This window comes from Schistocerca gregaria, chromosome 1, assembly GCF_023897955.1.
Source record: "Schistocerca gregaria isolate iqSchGreg1 chromosome 1, iqSchGreg1.2, whole genome shotgun sequence".
Taxonomy (NCBI): Eukaryota; Metazoa; Arthropoda; class Insecta; order Orthoptera; family Acrididae; genus Schistocerca; species Schistocerca gregaria.
This window is the reverse complement of record NC_064920.1, coordinates 1,114,490,991-1,114,514,515: the sequence shown is the minus strand read 5'-3', so window position 1 is coordinate 1,114,514,515 and position 23,525 is coordinate 1,114,490,991. Positions and strand designations below refer to the sequence as shown.

At 43.6% G+C, this 23,525-nt stretch overlaps 1 long non-coding RNA gene across 1 annotated transcript in view; it reads left to right on the top strand.

The window, feature by feature from the left end:
• LOC126283441 (uncharacterized) overlaps window positions 1-23,525 on the top strand; it is an 877,632-nt gene that overhangs the window by 68,514 nt on the left and 785,593 nt on the right. The window contains exon 2 of the long non-coding RNA XR_007551381.1: window positions 15,116-15,156. This is a non-coding gene — a long non-coding RNA (uncharacterized LOC126283441). The remainder of the gene's footprint in view (window positions 1-15,115; window positions 15,157-23,525) is intronic.

The window sequence follows — 23,525 nt, the reverse complement described above, 5'->3', positions numbered from 1 at the left end:
CTGTTGGTGCAGATGGTTATTGTCTTGCAAACGTCTTCATCTGTTAACTCAGGGATCGAGACGTGGCTGCACGATCCGTTACAGCCATGCGGATAAGATGCCTGTCATATCGACTGCTAGTGATACGAGGCCGTTGGGATCCAGCACGGCGTTCCGTATTACCCTTCTGAACCCATCGATTCCACATTCTGATAAGTCATTTGATCTCGACCAACACGAGCAGCAATGTGGCGATACGATAAACCGCAATCGCGATAGGCTACAATCCGACCTTTATCAAAGTCGGAAACGTGATGGTACGCATTTCTCCTCCTTACACGAGGCATCACAACTACGTTTCACCAGGCAATGTCGGTCAACTGCTGTTTGTGTATGAGAAGTCGATTGGAAACTTTCGTCATGTCAGCACGTTGTAGGTGTCGCCACCGGCGCCAACCTAGTTTGAATGCTCTGAAAAGCTAATCATTTACATACGACAGCATCTTTTTCCTGTCAGTTAAATTTCGCGTCTGTAGCACGTCATCTTCGTGGTGTATCAATTTTAATGGCCAGTAGTGTAGGTTGCTGTGTAGGAAAGGCATCATCATTATCTCCGATATAAATTCCAACTCACGTCTCAACGGATGACGCATTTGCGTTGTAAGTACCTGGAGACAAATTTAAGTTCATTGCTTCGCTTCGCCCTACATCTGGATAAAGATTTAATATAAGGAATATCAACTGTACGTGATTAATGTATCACCTGCGCCTGAGGTACAGACAGGGTTTACCCCCATTTCGCTCATTGCTGAGGTGCTATTCCAATGCCGGAGAGCCTCGGCAATACTGATGCGAGTTTAGAAGGGGAATAGCAATAGAACCATCATCACAGCCACGTCAATCACTTGGTGATGTGGCCTCTTTTTGTAGGCGTGCAACATTGGATCCCAGCAGGTTCCACCATTTCTGCCGATCTTGAGCTCCTGTTGCCCATTTGAATCCAGTTGTCTTTCTTCAGACTGTCCCATTTGTCTGGTGGTCTTATTATACATATAAATTCAGCGCCATTTTAGTATTTGTTTTGACCTTCTGCCTTCCTTTCTTCGAGCGACACGACCAGCCGACAGCCACGTCAAGTTACGAATATTTACTCTTTCGATTACGTCACTGACCTGTATGTCTGATACCTATTGCTTTGTTTCTGTCTTTCTCCGTGCAGCCCAACACTGATCTTTTCATTCTTCTTTGGGTTACTACGACGTTCATACTAATATTAATGGTCATGTTTTACGGCCATCAGTTATTCCTGGTAGGATGCATTGTCAAAAACTGTTTTCTTCAGCTCACTCGAAGTCTTAGACTTAAATACGGAGGAGTATGTTCCGTAAGCTTGCCTGACCATTATAATACGCCGAAGTTCTTCTGGTTTTTCGACTATTAAATTGGGCTGGCAAGTTTACGGAAGACACTCTTCAGTATTGAAGTCTAAGATGTCGGCTGAGATGAGGAAAACAAGTCATAGTCGGTACTATCCTTTGCTCAAAAGCCGTGATATACTGCTGTTTGTATCTACATAGTGCACAAAGCTAGACGAAGGACAACGTTATTGGTTAAATTTGCTAGGTAAATTTCTTATTTTGCTTCTGGACAAAATGTTATTTAAGATGGTCAAGACATATAGGACACGCTATATACGAGACGGCCAGTGTGTCTTCCGAAGGCAGTATGCCAAGTCTGTGCAATTAGCGCGTCTTGCAGAGAACGGCCGCTATTTGTAGAAAGTGAGGCGCCAGCTGAAGAGAGCGGAAGTTGCTGCTCGCTCCTGCCAGCGCTTAAAGCAACATAACCCTGGCCCGTGGCGAGCACTAAGTGGTCTGCCGCGTAAAGCAGCGTCGAGGTAAGAGCGCCCATATTCCCGTGGAAGCGAGCGAAAAGTGCCCGGGCGCAACCTGAGCCGGCGCGCCCGGAAAACACGATCCACTGGCCAGAGTCTTCCAGCCGTTCGCTGTCTTTTTATGGGGCGGATTAACGAACCGAGTTCGCAACAAGCAGCGGAGGCGTTTATTATCTTTGCTGCCAAAGAAACAAACACTCGTACCGAGAGCAGCAAACGGAACATTGTTCGATTGACGGAGCGATACTAACGGCTTACCACCATTCAGTCTGTTGCGCACTTTAGGGCACCCCGTAGCTGCTATTTGCGGCATCCTTACAGCTCAGCGGTAGGTCAACCATATTTTACACCCCATTTTTTGTCCTTCAGGCCAAGCCATCCTGGCCTTACATGTCAGTTCTGCACACGGTTAGAGTTCCTACAGCTTGTCTTCGTGCTGGCCAAGTGATACCTTGGCTAGCAAGGTCGCTGTATCTCTCCCCCAGTTGAGAACGTTTGGAGCATTATGGGCAGAGTTCTCCAACCAGACGATTCAATTCGCCAATTGGACGGAATTTGGTACGATATCCCTCGAGGGGACATCCAACGAATCTGTCAATGAATGCGAAGTTGAATAACTGCTTAAATAAGGGCCAGAAGGGTTACAGCGCGTTAATGACTGCTCAATTTGTTATGCTCTTCCTCTTGAATACATCATCCAATTTTTCTGAAATTTTAATCGTCTGTTTGTCTGTCCACGTACGTCACATCTACGAGTTTCCGTTCCATTTATGCAATTCATTCGTGGTGCGCCTTTTTTTTTTTTTTTGTCTGACAGTGTAGTTCATTTTATACAACGAATACCTAACAGCACCTTTCAATTCTTGGAAGGTTACGACAATTGTTTTGCTCAGCACAATGAAATGAAAGCTTTCGGCCTGTAAGTTCAGTAAAGGTTGAAACTTCTTAATAAAATATTTGCTTAAACTGCTGAGTGAAATTGAATGCAAGTGTCACTTTTCTAGTCTTTATCCATACAACACTGACCTACCGAATTTGCCCTGGCAAACAGAACTTAAAAGTTTCGTATTCATTAATTACTCTCAATATACAACGATAGCGCAATCTGTCTGCTACCAAATTAAGCCAAAAGAATGGCCCTGACTAAAAAGAAATCCTAACTCAAACTATACATTTCATTACGCACCTACCTCACAAAAATCTTCATTACTACTGCGATTCAGGGAGCGTGAATACTGCCAGCTAAATGAAAGATTCTAACTACTAAAGCCACTAACTACTAATAGGCATGTGGTTAGGAAAGGAAAGATTTTGTTGCAAACCAAATAATGTGACATCCAGTTCAGACACGAATATAAATCGTCATTGACATCTAGTACAAAGGTATATCATCATCATCCAATTCAGTCATTAAATCATGTGGCCTCTTCGAGTCGTGGATTCAGGTAGGCTTCCAGCAGTCTTCTCCAAGTGGGACGGTCTTGGGCAGTTCTCTGCCAGGTGTTACCAGCGACCTTCTTAATGTCTTTGTCCCATCTGTCTGGTGGTCTTCCCCTATCCTTCCGGTGCTCTCTCGGACTTCACTCCAGTACTAGCTTCGTCCATCTGTTGTCTTTTCTTCTTGCGACGTGGCCAGCCCACTTGCCATCTCAAGGAAACTACTGTCTCTAAGATGTTAACTTTCGTCACAGACCGAATGTCATCTGCCCCTTTCCTATCCTTTCTTGTATAGCCCATGATCTCTTCATGACTCTCTGTGCTGTCCTAAGTTTCCCTTTTGTAAATGAGTCCAGTGTCCATGTCTCGCAGCCACACGCCATCACAGTAAGAATGCATTGACCAAATACTGCTTTCTTCAGTATATAATCATGAATAATTTTCAGTCTCAAAGTCGGATACTTCCAGATCGTTAGCTTACGCTAACACTTCAGACCTCTACCCTCCATCAATGCTAATTTCTCACATTTAACATCCATCACTGCTGGCAGTTCACCTCCAACTGCCCAACAGTACTTCCATCACTGCTGGCGACTAACTTCCGACCGCCCAATACTACTGGCGATTAACTTCCAACAACGAGTCCAACCAGCCATAGAGTCTCTTACAAAGAAAGCGCAGGGATCCAATGCAAAGCGCTACACAGCGCTGCCAATCACAGAAGCAGCCCACTTACAAGGTCTTCTCACCATAATGTGAATAGTATGTGAAAGTACCATTTGTCACAAGTAATGTTATGCGGGCATCTCACAGTTATAGATGCGAAGGCCCTAACATCTGACAGGCAGCTAATAGTAATTTCTTCACAGAACCAGAACGGTGACTGAGACACAAAATGTTTAACAGATTCTTCGTGACTCGATAAACCTGTTCGTCCCGCGATACGACTCATTACGCCTCTCCGAAATTTCTTGCAAGTTCATTCGCGCTACGACATTTTACTAACGCCGTCGTCCGAGGCACGCAAGCCTCTCTCATGGACTGTGTGGCGGATACCGTGTCGAATCGTCTCAGCATCCGTTATGACGTGCCGAAGCGCCGACGGCATAGTTAAGACCTATTAGAAGCTCATTGAGAACCAGGCAAGTGGCTACGAAACACCTGTGTTCTTCATGTAAACGCTTGTGACTTCCCAAATGGGGTTTAGTGAAAGCTACGTATTTTATTTCTAATAGAGGGCTCTTTCCCAGAGAAGCTGGAGTAATAGTGGCTCTCTGTACCAATGGGTGTAGGATATAAAATGAAATACTCGCTGAATCATGGCCCTTCACTTCCAACGGAGTGTCGTTAAAATTCACTGTACACTAAAATAAAACGGATTATTATACAAACTGCTACAGCTTTTTGTCGTGCTCAACTAGAAATGATGCTGGGAAATACGTTGCTCTTTTAAAAGGCAGTTAATCTACAATACTTGTAGGTTTTATAGTAGAAATTTACTTTTGGTAATAACTTAGCAGATAGTGAAAATATTCGTAAATAACCTTTTGGATAATGGACTCGTGTGCTCTGTAAATTTCAAGTTTATTTCCGTTGTTCGCAAAGGCACTAAAATTTACGGAAAATTTTAAAATTCATAATAAAATGCAGTAAGAAATTAGGTCAAACTTAGTGTTACTTACTTTCACATGAATCTGTACTGAGTGCCACGAGAATTATAAGCGTCGTGGATGCACAATCCTGATTACTGCTCTCCATCTCCCACGAAATGGTTAGAGACGGCTAGCGTGGGTTAAAGAACCCACGTAATGTGTCACATGACTTTTTGGTTTACATCAGAGTAGCTACTGAGTCTGAGATGGCGTTATTAAGCACCGGCCACGTATTGTTCTCTAGCCTCCGCTCTGTTCTTCAAAAATCAACGAAATAAGACGGGATATTATAGATACGCTGGCATTGCAGGTGATTTTAGGAGGAAAGTTTCTTTAATTGGGCTCTAAAAACCGGCGTTTTGTCTATACGCAAATCGTGTATTAAGGACCTAATTATTCCAGGGTTAAATAAATATCGCAATCATAAGGGAGACTAGAGACACGCAATCATTGGTGTATATGTTAATTATCCTTCTGGCCATTCCTGCTTTGACGCTTAAAGGGAATTTTTACGTGGTATGGTGTTCATTGACGGTTTATGGTGAGATGAACTAGAATATGCTGTTTCGGTGAGGATTGAAATCCAATTAACTGTCTGAAAATTACCATCAATTGGAGCACCCATTCTACTTCACGGAGCTCTGTTCCAGCCAGCAATAATAATGAAGTCTTTTTGTTTGAAAATAACGATTGAGTGTAAGGGAAACATGTCAGCACTCCGGGGAAATGTTCTGTGCACAATGCATTCCAGCTAATTAACAAATTCGTAGCGCAATGAAGTAGTTGTTTCCCTACAAGACCATACTGTCTATTTGATACATTGTCTTCTTTTTAGGCTTTTTTTCTCGTTGACTCGTTCAAAGACTTGGCTTTTAACCGATTCAGTTCCATCTTTCCCATTTTGCACCTATGCAGAGTTTGTATCAAACACCGTTTTCATAAACCTTTCTACGATATCAGTTTTTATGTTGCAGCTGTTTGTTTTTGTAACAAGCTCATAAGCTTTTTCTTATAGTGGTATTTGGCCATCGCAATGTAGCTATCCATCTCATTTGCATATTATAATTTTTAGCGGCTGTTCAGCTACTGGTTTCGTTATAAGCCATTTTCAAAAGGAGGAGGCATGAAGAAAGGAATTAAACGGGATACAATATGAATTAAAAAAAGAAACAATGTACACATTGTACAATATTGCTCAATTGTGTGGGAGCCATACCATATAGATGTATTGGACCTACGCATAGAAGAGCAGGACGAATGCCACAGGTTTGTTTGACCCATGGGAGAGTGCCACGGAAATGATGAAAAATGCTTTAGGATAGACGGCAAAGTTTCAAAAAAATAATATTGTGAGAAGAAACAACGAATACACTAAAGCCTCTTACCTATCGCTCCCGTAGGGATCGCGAAGGCAATATCAGACTAAATTGTTGATGGTGTACAGCGACTAGCCATAAATTGGATTTATTGAAAAAGTACCGTTACCGGTTTCGAATTTTTTACAGTTCGTCATCAGACTTTTTTCATGCTTTCATCGATACAGTATTCACCTGTGAGCTGCCCTGCGCTAAACAATACTTCACAAATTACAAATGTGTAACCAAAATGGTTGCTTTATATGTTTGTATTGGAATGCAACTTACGTGAAATGTACATCTGACGCATTTGTATTAGCAGTTTTCTCGCAATAAAATGCATTGCATTGTATTGGTCTAGCCTGAATTGTTGACTGAACATTTTATTAAATTATTGCAATGCCTGACGAAAAAGCCGTAAAGAAAGGAGGAAACGAAGTGAAATTGAGAGGCATATGATATTACTACACTAATTACAAAATCGAGTCAATTTTTTAAAGAACTTGGCATTATGAGCCCACTTTTCACTATGACTTAGCGCTCTCTCTGGCATGCTCTCCTGAGACAAGTTGCCCCACAACTATTGAGAATGGTCCGTGATATTCTGCTTTACTGGCACCGGGACGGAAATGACGTCAGAGCTGTTTCTACATATGCTCCGTTAGGCACAGATCTGGATATCTTGCTGGCCATGGGAGGAGCTCCACATGAAGCAGAAAGCTCATAGACACGCGCCCTTTGTGGTCTAGCAGTGCCCTGTTGAAAAATGACGTGATGGTATTATTGCACGGGATCGTTCCCCAAAGCGTGACGTGATTAGACGCACCTGTGTGCCTCTCCAAACCACGCCACCGTCACATCACCGTCATATCGCCGATGATGGTCATCTAGGGTTCTGCAGAACTGCAGTTCATCCCTGAACACAGAGCGATGCCATTCATGAGCGGTTCATGCTTCCAGATGACAGCACCACTCCGCCGGCCGAAGTGGCCGAGCGGTTCTAGGCGCTTCAGTTTGGAACCGCGTGACCGCTACGGTCGCAGGTTCGAATCCTGCCTCGGTCATGGATGTTAAGTCCTATAGTGCTCAGAGCCATTTTTTGACAGCACCGCTCCAATTACAGTCATCTGTGTTGTGATGTTACCGATATGATATAATATAATAGAATAATGGAATAGATGATAATAAAATGTTGAAATGCGTGGCTTTTTAGAATGTATTGAGTTAATGAGATTAATTTTTCGGCATGAATGACAAGCACAATAAGCTGAGCTATGCCTGGAAATAAGTTCGTATTAGTTCATATTATTTTGCAGGGCGAAGTAGTTTCTTTCTCCGCTGTAGATTTGTGCTTACCATTCTTTATATTGCTACGTTTGGTCGCCGTGTTCACCTTTGAAGTCTTGACCGTGTTCCCATTAAGATTATCGGATCTTCGTAATTTTCCGAAGTACCCAAGTATGCTTCAGTTCTTGTAATTATTGTACTATTTGAAATAACAACTCACACGACCTTTCTGTTAATAAAACAATACTGTACTTTTCTAAACGGAGCACATATGCAATACATACTCCTCACTAACTCATAGCGACCCCAAAATGGCGGTCTACAATTACTCGCTAAAAATGGCGTGCTCCTCACTCGTTCACTAGCTGAGCGCGAATCCTTCCTTCCTCCTACTGGTACCAGAAAGTATCCTCTGTTTTTTAACAACTGAAAGTCAAAAAATACAAGAAGACGAAAACATAAAGGAAATCCAAAAGGTTTATCACGCCGACAGCCTACGGGTGGGACAGTAATTCTCTACTCCGACCGCTGCTAGTCTCCGATCAAAGGTGCGGGATGGAACAGTGTGTTGCAGGAAATCCATTCCTCGTTCTCGAATGGCAGGCGCAAGTGTGAAAAGGGCTACGATATGCTTAGTCCACAATACCGCGGCCCTCCCTTGCAGTGGTCAGACGTGGTCACGGCGACGAGTTTACCTGCCCTCACGTTCAAATGCAGTCCAACATGGGACCACTGACACCTCCGCATACGTCAAAAGTCGGAATATTGCTCCAATCGATGATATGGAGGTCCACAGTGAAGCCCATTTCAAATTCTGTCTGGTGTTGATAACGCTGTCTCACACGAGTACGCGGCACCTCCGTGTCCTTTACAGTGATAACCCACCATCTGACCTCACCACATCCCTCATATTACCGACAAGACCTGATGACAACACTAAAAACGAACAACAATAAAGTGTTCTGGTTGTCAGTCTACCTGTAACGGAGAACTTCAAAAATTTTGGTAATTTTTGGTAAGTTCCTTGGGACTAAACTGCTGAGACCATCGGTATCTAGGCCTACACACTACCTAACCTAAATTACGCTAAGGACAACACACCCACCCTTGTCAACCTCCCTTTGCGGCTGGTCCCGGCGGAGGTTCGAGTCCTCCCTCGGGCATGGGTGTGTGTGTGTTTGTCCTTAGGATAATTTAGGTTAAGTAGTGTGGAAGCTTAGGGACTGATGAACTTAGCAGTTAAGTCCCATAAGAATTCACACACACATTTTTCTTGCCTGCCTCCGACATGGGAAGCCGCGCGAACCATGGCAAGACGTGCAGAGAACTGTAACTCGAATCATTTACATATACACCGATAATGTGAACATGTACGATGTTACATTGATGTCCAACCACGTCTTCTGGATGGTTGATTTTTTTGTCAGATGGTACCATTGTAATGTTTCCAATTCATGTTTGGAAATAGTGTGATGTACAACTTCCAAAATTAGGCATGTTGACGTATTTGTATAAGCCACCTTGTGTAGCTACGACACCACAGCTGTTTGGTAACAGCAGTTTCCTGCAATTCTTGGCTAATGTGTCATGTTCAGTGCAGGGGAGTACGGGCGTACCTTACACAAGCATGTGGCCCTGCAGTTCTAGTTTTCAGTGCCTCTAACCTATAAAGTCGCCGGCCTTAGTGGCCGTGCGGTTCTAGGCGCTACATTCTGGAGCCGAGCGACTGCTACGGTCGCAGGTTCGAATCCTGCCTAGGGCACGGATTTGTGTGATGTCCTTAGGTTACTTAGGTTTAATTAGTTGTAAGTTCTAGGCCACTGATGGCCTCAGAAGTTAAATCGCAAAGTGCTCAGAGCCATTTGAACCAACCAGCCTATGAAGTCAGGCATGAGCTGTGCCTTGTTCTATGTCTTCATATATATTACAGTACAGAGCATGGCGGAGGGTAATCGATGGCGATAACTTTCCATTTCCTGTCCTATTTCATTCCCGTAGTGAGTGAAGGAAAAATGACTATATGCCTCCGTACGCACCCTAATCTTATTTATCTAGTTCTCGTGATCCCTGCGCGAAATATCCAATAGTGGCGTATCGTTGCTTAGTCTTCTTCGAACACAGATTCTCTAAATTTACCAACCAGTGCCGCGTGGCCAGTGTCACAGTACTTCGAAAGATTCCAATTTAATTTCACCGAGTGTCTCTGTTACAGTGTTACATGGTCTGCAAAGAACAACCTGTTACGTCCTTGCAGTGCGTCTCGGAGTCTCATCGAAGTGCTGTCATCCTTACTTGATACTGGTTCCGAATCCTGGAACAGAACTTTTAGACTTGTTCGCACTAGCTTCTCGTAAGCGGTTTCATTTACTCTGCCGTGTGCCCTTCCTTTCTAAAGATTTTAGCATTGCCTCTGGTTCACAAGGTTCCGGGTACGATTCCCGGCCGGGTTGGAGATTTTCTCTGCCCGGGGATTGGGTGTTTGTGCTGTCCTCATCGTTGTTATCGTTGTCGTCACCATTCGTGACAGTGGCTCGATTGGATTATGGAAAAAAATTGGACTGTGTAAAAACTGGGACTTTATACTGGCGCTGATGACAACGCAGTTGGGCGCCCCACAAACCAATCATCACCACCATTGTCACCTTTCACTTATGTACAAGGCTACATGACAAATACCTTCAGAAGATTTACTAACGCTTAATTTACATTGTATATTAACAAATTCCTCTTTTTCAGAAATGCTTCTCTTCCTATTGCATTTTGCGTTTTACATCCTCTGTATTTGGAGTTCAGTCAGTTAGTTTACTGCCCAGGTAGCTAAACTCATCTATTAATTTTGGTGTCGCATTTCATAATCTAATTCCCTGATTTAATTTGACTACTTTTCATTGCCCTAGTTTTACATTTGCTGATGTTCATCCTACAATCTCTTTTTAAGACACTGTTCATTCCCTGCAACCGCTTATCCAAGTCCTTTGCCATCTGACAGAATTACAATGTCATCGGCAGATCGCGAAAGTTTTATTTCTTCTTCTTGAACTTTAATTCCCTTTCCAAATTTCTGCCTGAATTCCTTTAGTGCTTTCTCAGTTTCTAAATGAATGATGCCGGGGATAAGTTGCAAAACTTTCTCACTCCCTTCGACTCTTACAACTGTAGTCTGATTTCCGGACAAGTTACAGGTGAGTTTTCGCTCCATGTACTTTATCCCTGCTACCTTCTTAATTTGAAACAGTGTGTTTCATTTAACATTGCCAAAAGCTTTCTCTAAATCTACAAGGGCCTGTCAGCACCTGCCTTCTTTGGAATTAAAATGGAGTGGAATTATCACTCAAACAATTACGCAGCTGTTATTTATACAGTCATGTACCGTTAAAAGCACACGCCTTCTTAAGTAAGTTCGTTCGACGTTCCCTTACTGATGACAGTAAATTACGAAGCACTTTCACTGATACTAAAATGTGCAAGGACACTTTAACTTGAATATGTTTTTAACAGTTGGTATCTGAACTGATGCTTTGCGTTGCCACCCAATCTCATAGACACACTTACTGTAAATTTGACAATGTATTCCTCTCAAATAACACTGAAAATAGTGTTTCCAGGAATCTGCACCTCTGAATAGTTCGTGTCGTCTGTTTTGATAACACACAAACATGTACGAGATTACAGACTACGGATTTCCGGAATGGTTTTGCAAACGCGTGTCAATTTCCTACCCACAGCGAAGATACAAACCACATGAAATATTTGTGATGCATTAAATTTTCTGTTTTTTGCAGGAACAAAACAACCAAAAAACACCAGGACGGAATTACTCTGGTTATGTGAGTGTCTTCTGATGAAGTACTGCAGTGTTGTGTTGTTTTGATAGCTCGCTATTTCAGACAGCGTTAGAATAAATGACATAAGGTTTACAGTTAAAAACAATAAATAGTTTTTAATTACGTTCAGAAGGGTGGTGGCCTTGCGGTTCTAGGCGCTGCAGTCTGTAACCGCGAGACCGCCACTGTCGCAGGTTCGAATCCTGCCTCGGGCATGGATGTGTGTGATGTCCTTAGGTTAGTTAGGTTTAAGTAGTTGTAAGTTCTAGGGGACTGATGAGCTCAGAAGTTGAGTCCCATAGTGCTCAGAGACATTAGAACCATTTTTTTAATCAGAAGGGTGGAAACATTTCGCGTAACAACAATGTGACCGAAAATGGAGATGCCACGAATCTGAAGGGACGCTGAAACTCTGTTGTCAGAGAACAGAATTTCAAGTCCAGATAGAATAGAAATCACCGATACCAACTCACTAAGTTATTCATCAGACTACAGCGTACAGTCCACAAACGTTCGTTGGCGAGGATACGGGCCGACTGGAACTGCTGCGTTCGATTACGAAGTACTGCGCAGGCTGTGAGTTGTAACGCAGACCATAAAGTCGGGTCTGTTTAGCCGGTCCGTGACGTAATTACGGCCATCTGCGAGGAATCACGCTGCATGGGTGCTTCGGAACAGTGCCCGTGCGCCCATAAACACAAGTAAGACTTTCATTTTGAGGGCAGTCGTGGTCAAATTAAGCTGACGTGTATTGTTAGTTGGATCTGGTACACGGACACACCTCGCAGACTTCCTTACGTCTCCCACAACATTTTATGTTTTTCTCCGTATATGGTAATACGGCTTGTTCACGAAACCAGACATCCGGTGCGCTGTTATGATGTCTCAGGCAAGAAATAATCAGCGGCTCAACGCCATGATAGTGAAAAATGTCTTGGTGATGCAATATGTCTGTAGGTTTTCACACGTCATAAATCCAGCGAAAGCGCGCTCCTTACACGTGAGTCCAGATACTCTACCAAGCAGGGCTGGTGTTCAAAAAAATGGTTCAAATGGCTCTGAGCACTATGGGACTCAACATCTTAGGTGATAAGTCCCCTAGAACTTAGAACTACTTAAACCTAACTAACCTAAGGACATCACACACACCCATGCTCGAGGCAGGATTCGAACCTGCGGCCGAAGCAGCCCCTAGGTTCCGGACTGCAGCGCCAGAACCGCACGGCCACCGCGGCCGGCAGCAGGACTAGTGTGGCCGTACAGGTCACGAGAAATCCAAAGTCTTCAGGCGTTATTTGTACATCCACGGAATGATTACGAAAACAAGATTTTCCTTTGAGAAGATACATCGGAGGGTACGAGTTACATAACTTGCCAAATTTTCATTGCTCCAAAGATGGTTTGGAGCCTCATTTCGCGTTTCAAACTACTGCGACACGGTGTGTGTAGACCAGTTGTAGACTATGTTTTTCGTCCCTTTATGCATCATCTGTTCTTGACCGACCGATAACCCAGCAATTTAGTCCCATTACTCCCCAAAACAAGCAACCAATTCTTGATAGCGGATAACCAAAACACCAGAGATTACAAACACATCAATAATATATATTAAATGAATAAACCGATTTCAGGCACATACAGTTTTTAGAAAATTTTATTGAAATTTTGTATAGGGATACCGGATAGCCAAAAGACCGGAGATTACAGACACAACAATATCCGTTCCATAGATACACGACCCAGAACATCATAAATATCTTTGAGTAAACAAATATCTCTCAAATTTGGATTTCTACAACTATCAGATAGTAAAAAACGTTTTATAATACACGTGCAACATCAAAACTCTAAAACGTTGCTGAAAAAAGAAAAAAAAATTAAAACCAACAACTACAGACAGCAATAATGGTTTAATCGTCGGGACGTGAGTACAACATCAAATGTAAAAAAGATTTATAAGTTATGTAGTATGTAAATTAAAAAGAAATCAAATTGTTTGTAGATGCACTGATGAAGGCAATAAAGCCGAAATAAACTTACATACTAAAATAAAATATCAAGCATCATCCTGTTTTCTGATTTCCTTACCGACTGTTTATTGCATCTCTACGTATTCAAGGAAGCTTTTACAAATATTTTTGTGCAATTCACCGTTTTCTGTCACTTGTCAATTATCTGTTGCTTGAAATGCTGGTGTTCTGTTTAATAGCTAACTTGTTGCTTTTGAGTCATTTTTTCCTCGCTTTTCATACCAGCAAACACCTTTTGCTGTTTATTACGAAATAATTGCCTCCTTTCGTCTTTATTTAACATTCATTTTGTAAAAAGCTGAATTCGTACAAAATTTAAACTGCTGAAGGTGTTACAGCTCTCTGGCCTTAAACGAATTCTCAAAATCCAAGTTTTTTACTTTATGCCTGAGAGCCTGTATATTTTTATCTTCGTATTTATTGTTATACTGGATTGTACAAATCCATAATCACTTCCATTTCGACAGTGTGTTATAGGACCATCACATTTTCTACAGATTCTTTATTGTCGGAAAAAATGTAGTCAGTTTCGTTCTTAGGTAAGTTTGTTGCTTGTCAAACCTATTATCTACTTTTGTCCTGGAACAACGTTTTGAGAAGTTTTTTACTTCTCTTCACAGGTTGCATAGGTTTTCATTTGGCGAAATTGTATCGAAGAATTTTAATAATTTACAGTCAAACGAGACTCTTTACTGGTCGCTGACACAGAAGTGTTCCAATAAATTAACACGCACGTTTGAGCGCTGTCATGGCTTCGTCTGGTGCTGAAATTAACAGGAAACCTTAGAAGCTGGAGACTGCGTTTATCGGCTGGATGTACTGGAGGCTGACAGCGATCGAGTGAGGTAGCATTTGTTTATGAGCCGGCCGCTGTGGCCGAGATGTTCTAGGCGCTACAGTGTGGAACCGCGAGACCGCTACGGTCGCAGGTTCGAATCCTGCCTCTGGCATGGATGTATGTGATGTCCTTAGGTTAGTTAGATTTAAGCAGTTCTAAGTTCTACGGGACTGATGACCTCAGAGGTTAAGTCACATAGAGCTCAGAGCCATTTGAACCATTTGCTTATGGCTGGCACAATGCATGTATTTTGCGAAAATCAAATCAAGTTACCATTTTCTCTGTCCAAATAGGTTTGAAGTAAGTAACTGTGCTCCATTACGCATTGCAGGCACAGTTCTAAAGGTTTGCTGCACTCCTTTATAATAACGTTGGTCTGTACATCACTTGTAGTTGTTGGAGAATAACAGATCGTCTCCGCAAATTTTTTAGAATATAAAAAGATTGCTATGTCGTACGACAAATTTCTCTGAAAATATTATGTTGAAAATTTGTATCTGATACATTGCAATGTCAAGTTTTTCGTTATCATAAAGTATAAATACATTTTGATACAGAACTGTTATACGTTTTTCATATTTAGCAAACTGACATGTTCCTTCTACAAATAAAATCTGAACTTCGCAAATCCTATAACTTTTTTCTTGGGATCCATGAGAACTACCTCTCTGACTTTCGAATTCGGTCAAGTAAAAAATTCGTTTGTGAAAGAGTAATATGAAAACCGCTTTTGATCTTTCATTTTTCAGGTATATGTAAAATTAACTTTAACGACGAAAGTATTTAAATGTCTGATTTTCGGTTTTCTTTGTGTTACAGGAAGATGTTCATCGGCGGCCTCAGCTGGCAGACTAGTCCAGGTGAGTACAAACCACACACTCTCTACACGCTGCCGGCTTTTCCCTGAGAGAGGCCACGCTATGCCGCCTTCACTCGGTTCCGCGCTGCTTTTGCTGGTCGCTAGCTCTGTTACTTCTGCTGTTCTTTGTCAAACGGTTGTGTTTCATTGGAACACCTCATTGAGATTAGGACTGCAGCCGCATTCTGTGGAGTAAAGGGTTGTGAATTATGAGGACCTAAGTACTCGCATCATTTCCTAGGTAACAATACAAAATTGAACAGAGGCTCTCATTTCCTCATACACAAGAAATGTACCTGGTGTTCACAAGAATAATAAAAATAAAAATTAAATGTACTCAAAGGCAATATTCAAACAGCGAAAAAATTTTAGAAATGCTCAACGGTCATTGTGAGTCGACCTCATTTGAAGGTTTGGGTCAGTACAGTGTTCACCAACAAAGAGGAGGTGGGAATGCTACTCTTGGGGATGTACGTTAGGAGAACATTAACCGCAATCATCAGACTGTCAGCTCCAGCAAGTTTACACGTTATGGGTTCCCCCGGTACTTGGAGTGTGTGCTGAGACAGGAGAATCAAAGTCAATTCTGTGTTAGATCTCTGCTAATGTATGTTTACGTGAATGGTACACTGTCATTGCCTTTTGAATAGGCTCTGAGGAGAGGTAGTGGATTACCGAACAAAAATTTACCTCTTTTCGTATCTTCACAACGAAAAAAGTAACAAGAAGGGCAATCCTCTCTTAACTGAAAATCTTTTTCTTGATATACTCCTTGTACTGCTACTGGGCAAAAAGTTACTCGGAGTGGCCGAGAGAAATGGGACACCGTGTACATTTGCGAACTGTTCACAGCTAAGCCGATCCTCGCTCTACGACTTGCATGGTTTACTACCTTCCCAATCCACGCTCTTTTTTTTTGTGGTCTTGCGGTAGCGTTCTCGCTTTCCGCGCACGGGGTCCCGGGTTCGATTCCCGGTGGGGTCAGGGATTTTCTCTGCCTTGTGATGACTGCGTGTTGGGTGTTCTTAATCATCATTGACTCGCAAGTCGCTGAAGTGGCGTCAACTAAAAATGACTTGCAATACGGCGGCCGAACTTCCCCGTATGGGGCCTCCTGACCAAAATGCCGTACGATCATTTCTTTTTTTTTTTTTTTTTTTTTTTTTTTTTGTCGTCTCATTTTGTTCTATACAGTTCGTTGAATTTGTTCGGGGCGGATGTCCGATGACACCCGTTTAGGTTCTCGGAGTTTTCTAGCATCCATAGCCTCCTTGACATGACATCCATCTTCTGTGGTTTTGGCTCTTAAAGAAGAACGGGCTGCCGTTCCTCCATAAACATTCATAATTCTCATTAAAAGTGCCCCCAGCAGTGTTCAAGCCGTCCTAAATGCCCAGTAGTACTTTCCATGAGACACCGGCAGTAGGTCTGCTCTCGACCCCACAGATTCCGCGCGTGTCTGGAAACACGCGGGACCCCTGTGCTGTTCCCTTATCTCAGCGTCGTCTCTCGCCGTTATCTCGCCGTGCCCTTGTGTGTTTCCCAGGCCTCACGCAGCCAGTGTCGCCTCCACGTGGTTTGGAGTGCGCGGCTGGGAACCCACGACCTTGATACCGCCGAGCAAGGTGAGTTATTCGCCTCGTGTTGGAACTCTCGAACGGTCTACATGAGACGACCACTGAGTTAATCATGACGGGCATTTAGAGACCTTCAGTTCTAGCAATTCTAGGCTTGCATCCCTGACGTAGTGACGTCATACCGAGAATGCTGTGAGTCGGCGCGGTTAATTTGTGGGTCCTACACAAAACAGTCCAATCACCTTGCGGTGATTTCTGCTTCTTCTGCAGTCCACTCCGCTCACCTTTCCTGTTAGAAACGAATCGCTGCTGCTCGACTGGACAAGCTACGTAGAACCAGCTGCACTAATTGTGCAGGGTGACAATTACTGAACCGTACGAGAAAAAAGTAAACCAGTTGCAAAGTACGACATGCACACACTTCACTCAACATGTCGACGTCGCTACAGGTATTCGGATTTGGGTTATGACATGTTCGCTGTGCCTTCCATCATTGGCGATGATGTGGCGCAGACGAATAGCGAAAGTCTGCATGACCCGCTGAAGTGTCGGAACATCGATGCTGTCGATGACCTCCTGAATGGCTGTTTCCAGATCAGCAATGGTTTTGGGGTTATTTCTCTACACCTTGTCTTTAGTACCGCCCCGCAAATAGGAGTGGCAAGTGACCAGGTCCAGAGAATATGGCGGCCATTCGAGGCCCATGACAGTGGCCTCTGGGGACCCCAGAGCCAGAACGTGGTCCCCAAATTAATCGAAGTCGACCATTCGCCTTCTCTACCGCAATCTTCACATGCTCGTTCCATTTCATATGGCTTCGCAATGTTACGCTCAGATATTTAAACAACTTTCATTAGTCCATGTTCCCTGGTACGTTCACAAAAATCGTTACAATAAATAACATCGATACTACTCACCATACTTCTATTAAATTGATTACAAACTCCCAGAATCTTTTAGAAAACGTATGGAAGTAGCAAGACATGAACCCGCGATGTTGATCTTCATTAGTCACGACTCTGTCAAATACGCTACAGTTTCAACATGCAGTCGGTGCCTACGTTATAGTATACAATTTGTACAAATGTCTTAAGACTGTAACACAGTTTTGATTTTACTAATTGTAATTTCAACAGTTGAAATATTGCACTCTGAGAAAACGATTTTCAGTTCTTCAGTGATGCACGGCGATGTGTATTGCTCTGTCAGTTCGTAAGCATCTAACGTTCCGCCGAGCAGTCGAGATTTGTCTAATGACAAGCTACCTGCAGTAATTAAAACAAAGGTGGTCCAGAAAATTCATGTTCACCAAATGTAAAGAATAAATAAAAACGAAAATCCACTGATGATGGCACAGTGGTGCCGAAACATGTTTGGGTACTGAGAAAAACGGTGTTTTGCCTAACTGGCGGACCTTAAATCCCAAAAATTTTAACTGCAAACATGGCCAATACAAGGAGCATCAAATCAAAAGACGGATATTGTGGTAGACTAATATTTTGAAGAATCAGCCTGAGTTGTGCAAATTTTCTGGTCTTTACCAGGCTTCGGCTAAATTAATCTAGCCTTCTTCAGAAGCATAAAATTAATGTAAGAGCCAGAGTACGGCACAGTCAACATTAAAATTAAAACCTATAGTACCGTGTTACCATGTCGAATTAAAGCTACTTAACCGAAGTCCAGCCCCAGCATCTCTTCACCACGCGGTCGGTTGGCAGCGACAACTATGTTGACACTCTGGCATGTTATAGTAATTTTATGCTTCTGAAGAAGACTACATTAATTTAGCCAAAACCTGGTAAAGACGAGAAAATTTGCGCAACTGACGCTGATTCTTCAAAATGTTGTTGTTATGGTCTTCAGTCCTGAGACTGATTTGATGCAGCTTTCCATGCTACTCTATCCTGCGCAAGCTTCTTCATCTCCCAGTACCTACTGCAACCTACATCCTTCTGAAACTCGTTAATGTATTCATCTCTTGGTCTCCCTCTACGATTTTCACCCTCCGCGCTGCCCTACAATAGTAAATTGGTGATCCCGTGATGCCTTAGAACATGTCCTACCAACCGATCCCTTCTTCTGACCAAGTTGTGCCACAAACGCCTCTTCTCCCCAATTCTATTCAGTACCTCCTCATTAGTTATGTGGTCTACCCATATAATCTTCAGCATTCTTCTGTAGCACCACATTTCGGAAGCTTCTATTCTCTTCTTGTCCAGACTATTTATCGTCCATGTTTCACTTCCATACATGGCTACACTCCATACAAATACTTTCAGAAATGACTTCCTGGCACTTAAATCTATACTCGATGTTAACAAATTTCTCTTCTTCAGAAACGCTTTCCTTGCCATTGCCAGTCTACATTTTATATCCTCTCTACTTCGACCATCATCAGTTATTTTGCTCCCCAAATAACAAAACTCCTTTACTACTTTAAGTATCCTATTTCCTAATCTAATACCCTCAACATCACCCGACTTAATTCTACAACAATCCATTATCCTCGTTTTACTTTTGTTGATGTTCATCTTATATCCTCCTTTCAAAAGACTGTGCATTCTGTTCAACTGCTCTTGCAAAGTCTTTTGCTGTCTCTGATAGAATTACAACGTCATCGGCGAACCTCAAAGATTTTATTTCTTCTCCATGGATTTTAATACCTACTCCGAATTTTTCCTTTTGTTTCCTTTACTGCTTGCTCAATATACAGATTGAATAACATCGGGGAGAGGCTACAACCCTGTCTCACTCCCTTCCCAACCACTGCTTCCCTTTCATGTCCCTCGACTCTTATAACTGAAATCTGGTAGCTGTACAAATTGTAAATAGCCTTTCGCTCCCTGTATTTTAACCCTGCCACCTTTAGAATTTGAAATGGAGTATTCCAGTCAACATTGTCAAAAGCTTTCTCTAAGGAACGTAGGTTTACCTTTCCTTAATCTTTCTTCTAAGGTTCAAAATATTAAATACGAGTAGTCCGTAAAAACCAATATCTTGTTTTCCGCCATTTTATTATAAGAAATTTAACCGAACGAAACGTTTTCAACACGTCATCAGTGAGTTGGTGCTTTAAGGCAACACGCACGCTGTAATATGAATATCACCTAGCATGGAGTTCGACTCCGTTTCACTTATTCCAGTATGGCGCCTGTTTACAAGTTTCTCTTGTGACGTAAAACCGATACTGCACCTCACTGGCCACGTTCCTCTCCACGAGCCAAATATCTGATCTCACGCTTGTTGGAGCGTTTAGTGGAACGTTAAATTCCACGCTGAGACTCCACAAAATCGAACAGCTCCTCGTCGAACAACGCTTTCACGTCCCGTGTGGCGCACGTGTCCACCGGCGAGCGGCGCCACCGTCACTGGAGTACAGGCTTGGAGGCAGGCGGCTCTCTCACGTTTTACGCTCGCCGAAAGGGAAACGAGCGGCCTTGGCGTTCGCCGTACGCCGGGGCTGCCCTTGGTGTGTGGCTGTCGGCTCTCACAGCGGCGTCGGTCAATTACGCTGGCTCACGAGCTGTAGTGGATCTGTCCTCTCTTGGACCTCTGACCGCGTAGGTGCGTTCTGTTACTGCACTCTCGAGTTTGCAGACGTTCTCAAGCACCCTACGACGACAATACCGGCCAGGACGATATAGCGGAGAGCCTTTTAGTTTCCGAGTCGAAGACTTGTAGACACTCTCGCGCAGGCTTGTGCAAAACGAGTGCAATAGGCGGCTCCAGTGACGCTTCGGATGGCATAAGGAGGCTGCTTCCTCTGCTCCGACACCCACGGCAATATTTATTTGTGTGGTGCGTGTTCTTTCGGGCACAACAAACACCACGCATGTTCACTACTAGCCATTAAAATTGCTACACCACGAAGATGACTTCCTACAGGCGCGAAATTTAACCGACAGGAAGAAGATGCTGTCATATATAAATGATTAGCTTTTCAGAGCATTCAAACAAGGTTGGCGCCGGTGGCGACACCTACGACGTGCTGATACGACGAAAGTTTCCAACCGATTTCTCATACACAAACAGCAGTTGCCCGGCGTTGCGTGGTGAAACGTTGTTGTGATGCCTCGTGTAAGGAGGAGAAATGCGCACCATCACGTTTCCGACTTTGATAAAGGTCGGATTGTAGCCTATCGCGATTGCGGTTTATCGTATCGCGACACTGCTGCTCGCGTTGATAGAGATCCAATGACTGCTAGCAGAATATAGAATCGGTGGGTTCAGGAGGGTAATACGATGGTGGTGGTGGTGGTTAGTGTTTAACGTCCCGTCGACAACGAGGTCATTAGAGACGGAGCGCAAGCTCGGGTTAGGGAAGGATTGGGAAGGAAATCGGCCGTGCCCTTTCAAAGGGACCATCCCGGCATTTGCCTGAAACGATTTAGGGAAGTCACGGAAAACCTAAATCCGGATGGCTGGAGACGGGATTGAAACGTCGTCCTCCCGAATGCGAGTCCAGTGTGCTAACCACTGCGCCACCTCGCTCGGTAGGGTAATACGGAACGCAGTGTTGGATCCCAAAGGCCTCTTATCACTAGCAGTCGGTATGGCAGACATATTATTCGCATGGCTGTAACGGATCGTGCAGACACGTCTCCATCCCTGAGTGAACATACGGGGACGTTTACAAGACAACAACCATCTGCACGAACAGTTCGACGACGTTTCCAGCAGCATGGACTATCAGCTCGGAGACCGTGGCTGCGGTTACCGTTGACGCTGCATCACAGACAGGAGCGCGTGCGATGGTGTACTCAACGACGAACCTGGGTGCAGGAATGGCAAAACGTCATTTTTTTGGATGAATCCAGTTGTGTTTACAGCATCATGATGGTCGCATCCGTGTTTGGCGACATCGCTGTGAACGCACACTGGAAGCGTGTATTCGTCATCGCCATACTGGCGTATCACCCAGCGTGATGGTATGTGGTGCCACTGGTTACAAGTCTCGATCACCTCTTGTTCGCATTGACGGCGCTTTGAAGAGTAGACTTTACATTTCAGATATGTTACGAGCCGTGGCTCCACCCTTGATTCGATCCCTGCGAAACCCTACATTTCAGCAGGATAATGCACGACCGCATGTTGCAGGTCCTGTACTGGCCTTTCTGGATACAGGAAATGTTCGATTGCTGCCCTGGCCAGCACATTCTCCAGATCTCTCACCAATTGAAAACGTCTGGTCAATGGTGGCCGAGCAACTGGCTCGTCACAATACGGCAGTCACTACTCTTGATGAAGTGTGGTATCATGTTGAAGCTGCATGGGCAGCTGTACCTGTGCACACCATCCAAGCTCTGTTTGGCTCAATGCCCAGCCGTATGAAGGCCGTTATTACGGCCAGAGGTGGTTGTTCTGGGTACTGATTTCTCAGGATCTATGGACCCAAATTGCGTGTAAATGTAATCACATGTCAGTTCTAGTGTAATGTATTTGTCCAGGGAATACCAGTTCTGCTTCTGCATTTCTTCTTCGTGTAGCAATTTTAATGGCCAGTGGTGTAAATCATTCGTTGCAAATACGCACTCTGTCCGATATATTCCATTAATCAGCCTGAGGCTGCAAGCAATGAGGGCAATGGACAGGGGACGCTACGTAAGTAGTTTTCAGACTCGGGTTGGCGACCACTCGCTCAAAACGGGAAACTGGTGTTCGAGTCCTGTTTCAGCACAAGTTTTCTCTTGTCGCCTTAAATTTATTTCAGTGCCCGATTGCGGCTAATGTCGTAATGTCATTTTCGTTATTCAGTACAATGCTTGTGTTTGTTGCCACCTGTAAGAGACTCTCAAATAGGTGTACAGGATCCACCCCATCTTTGTTTACACTACCAACTTGGCTATTGCGTTCTGCACTTGATTTTTGAACATGTTCTGTGTTCCAACATTACGAAAACTTCGAAGAAAACGCGGTCTTGTGAAACACATCTGGTTCTTTAGTCACGCCAAGTAATGAGTGCTATCGCCAGGGGGATCTGAAGTTCACGGCACAGTTCTAGATTTCCGGAAGGCTGTTGACGCCGTTCCTCACAAGCGGCTTCTAACCTAATCGTGTGCGCGTGGTGAAGCGTCTTAGTTGTGGGACTGGATTTGTGATTCCCTGTTGTAAGTAACTGCAATAAAAGCTCGCATGATTACAACAAAATTCCAGTAAATTTCGGTGACTCGATGAATGATGCAAATTTAAACGTTTTCAACTCAGTTACAATTAAAAACAATTTAAACTGAAACGATATCATTGATAAGTATATTTCAGTGCCTGTGTTATTCCGAATTACGATGCAATTTTTCTTCGAACATTGATGCATGTCCAAAGGAAGAGGCACTGTGACGACAACAGCCGTTATGAAATACATAAAATGTGTTCGCAGTTGCGAATATTAACTACCATCAGGTGCGTAATGGAAAGACGAGAAAGAAAATTTGTGCCGGACCGGGGCTCAAACCCGTATTTCCGCTTATCGCTAGCGGTCGCCTTACCAACAGGCTGTCCGAGCATGACTCACGGCGAGACCAAGACTTCAATATGAGGTCAACCATTTGTCTACAACCTGTACTCGTTCATCCATTATGTTTATTCCAGTATGGGCGAGACATTTTACATGAAATACGCTTGCCCGGCGTCGGCAGATAAATACGATATTCTAGTGCCGGTGTGTTCCGACTGATGATTTAATGTTCCTTCGGACAAGGTAGCATACTGGGGTACGGCCGTGAGTCGTGTGCGGAGAGCTTAATAATGGCAAGGCAACCGCTCACAGTAAGACGAATATCTGGGTTCGAGTCCCGCT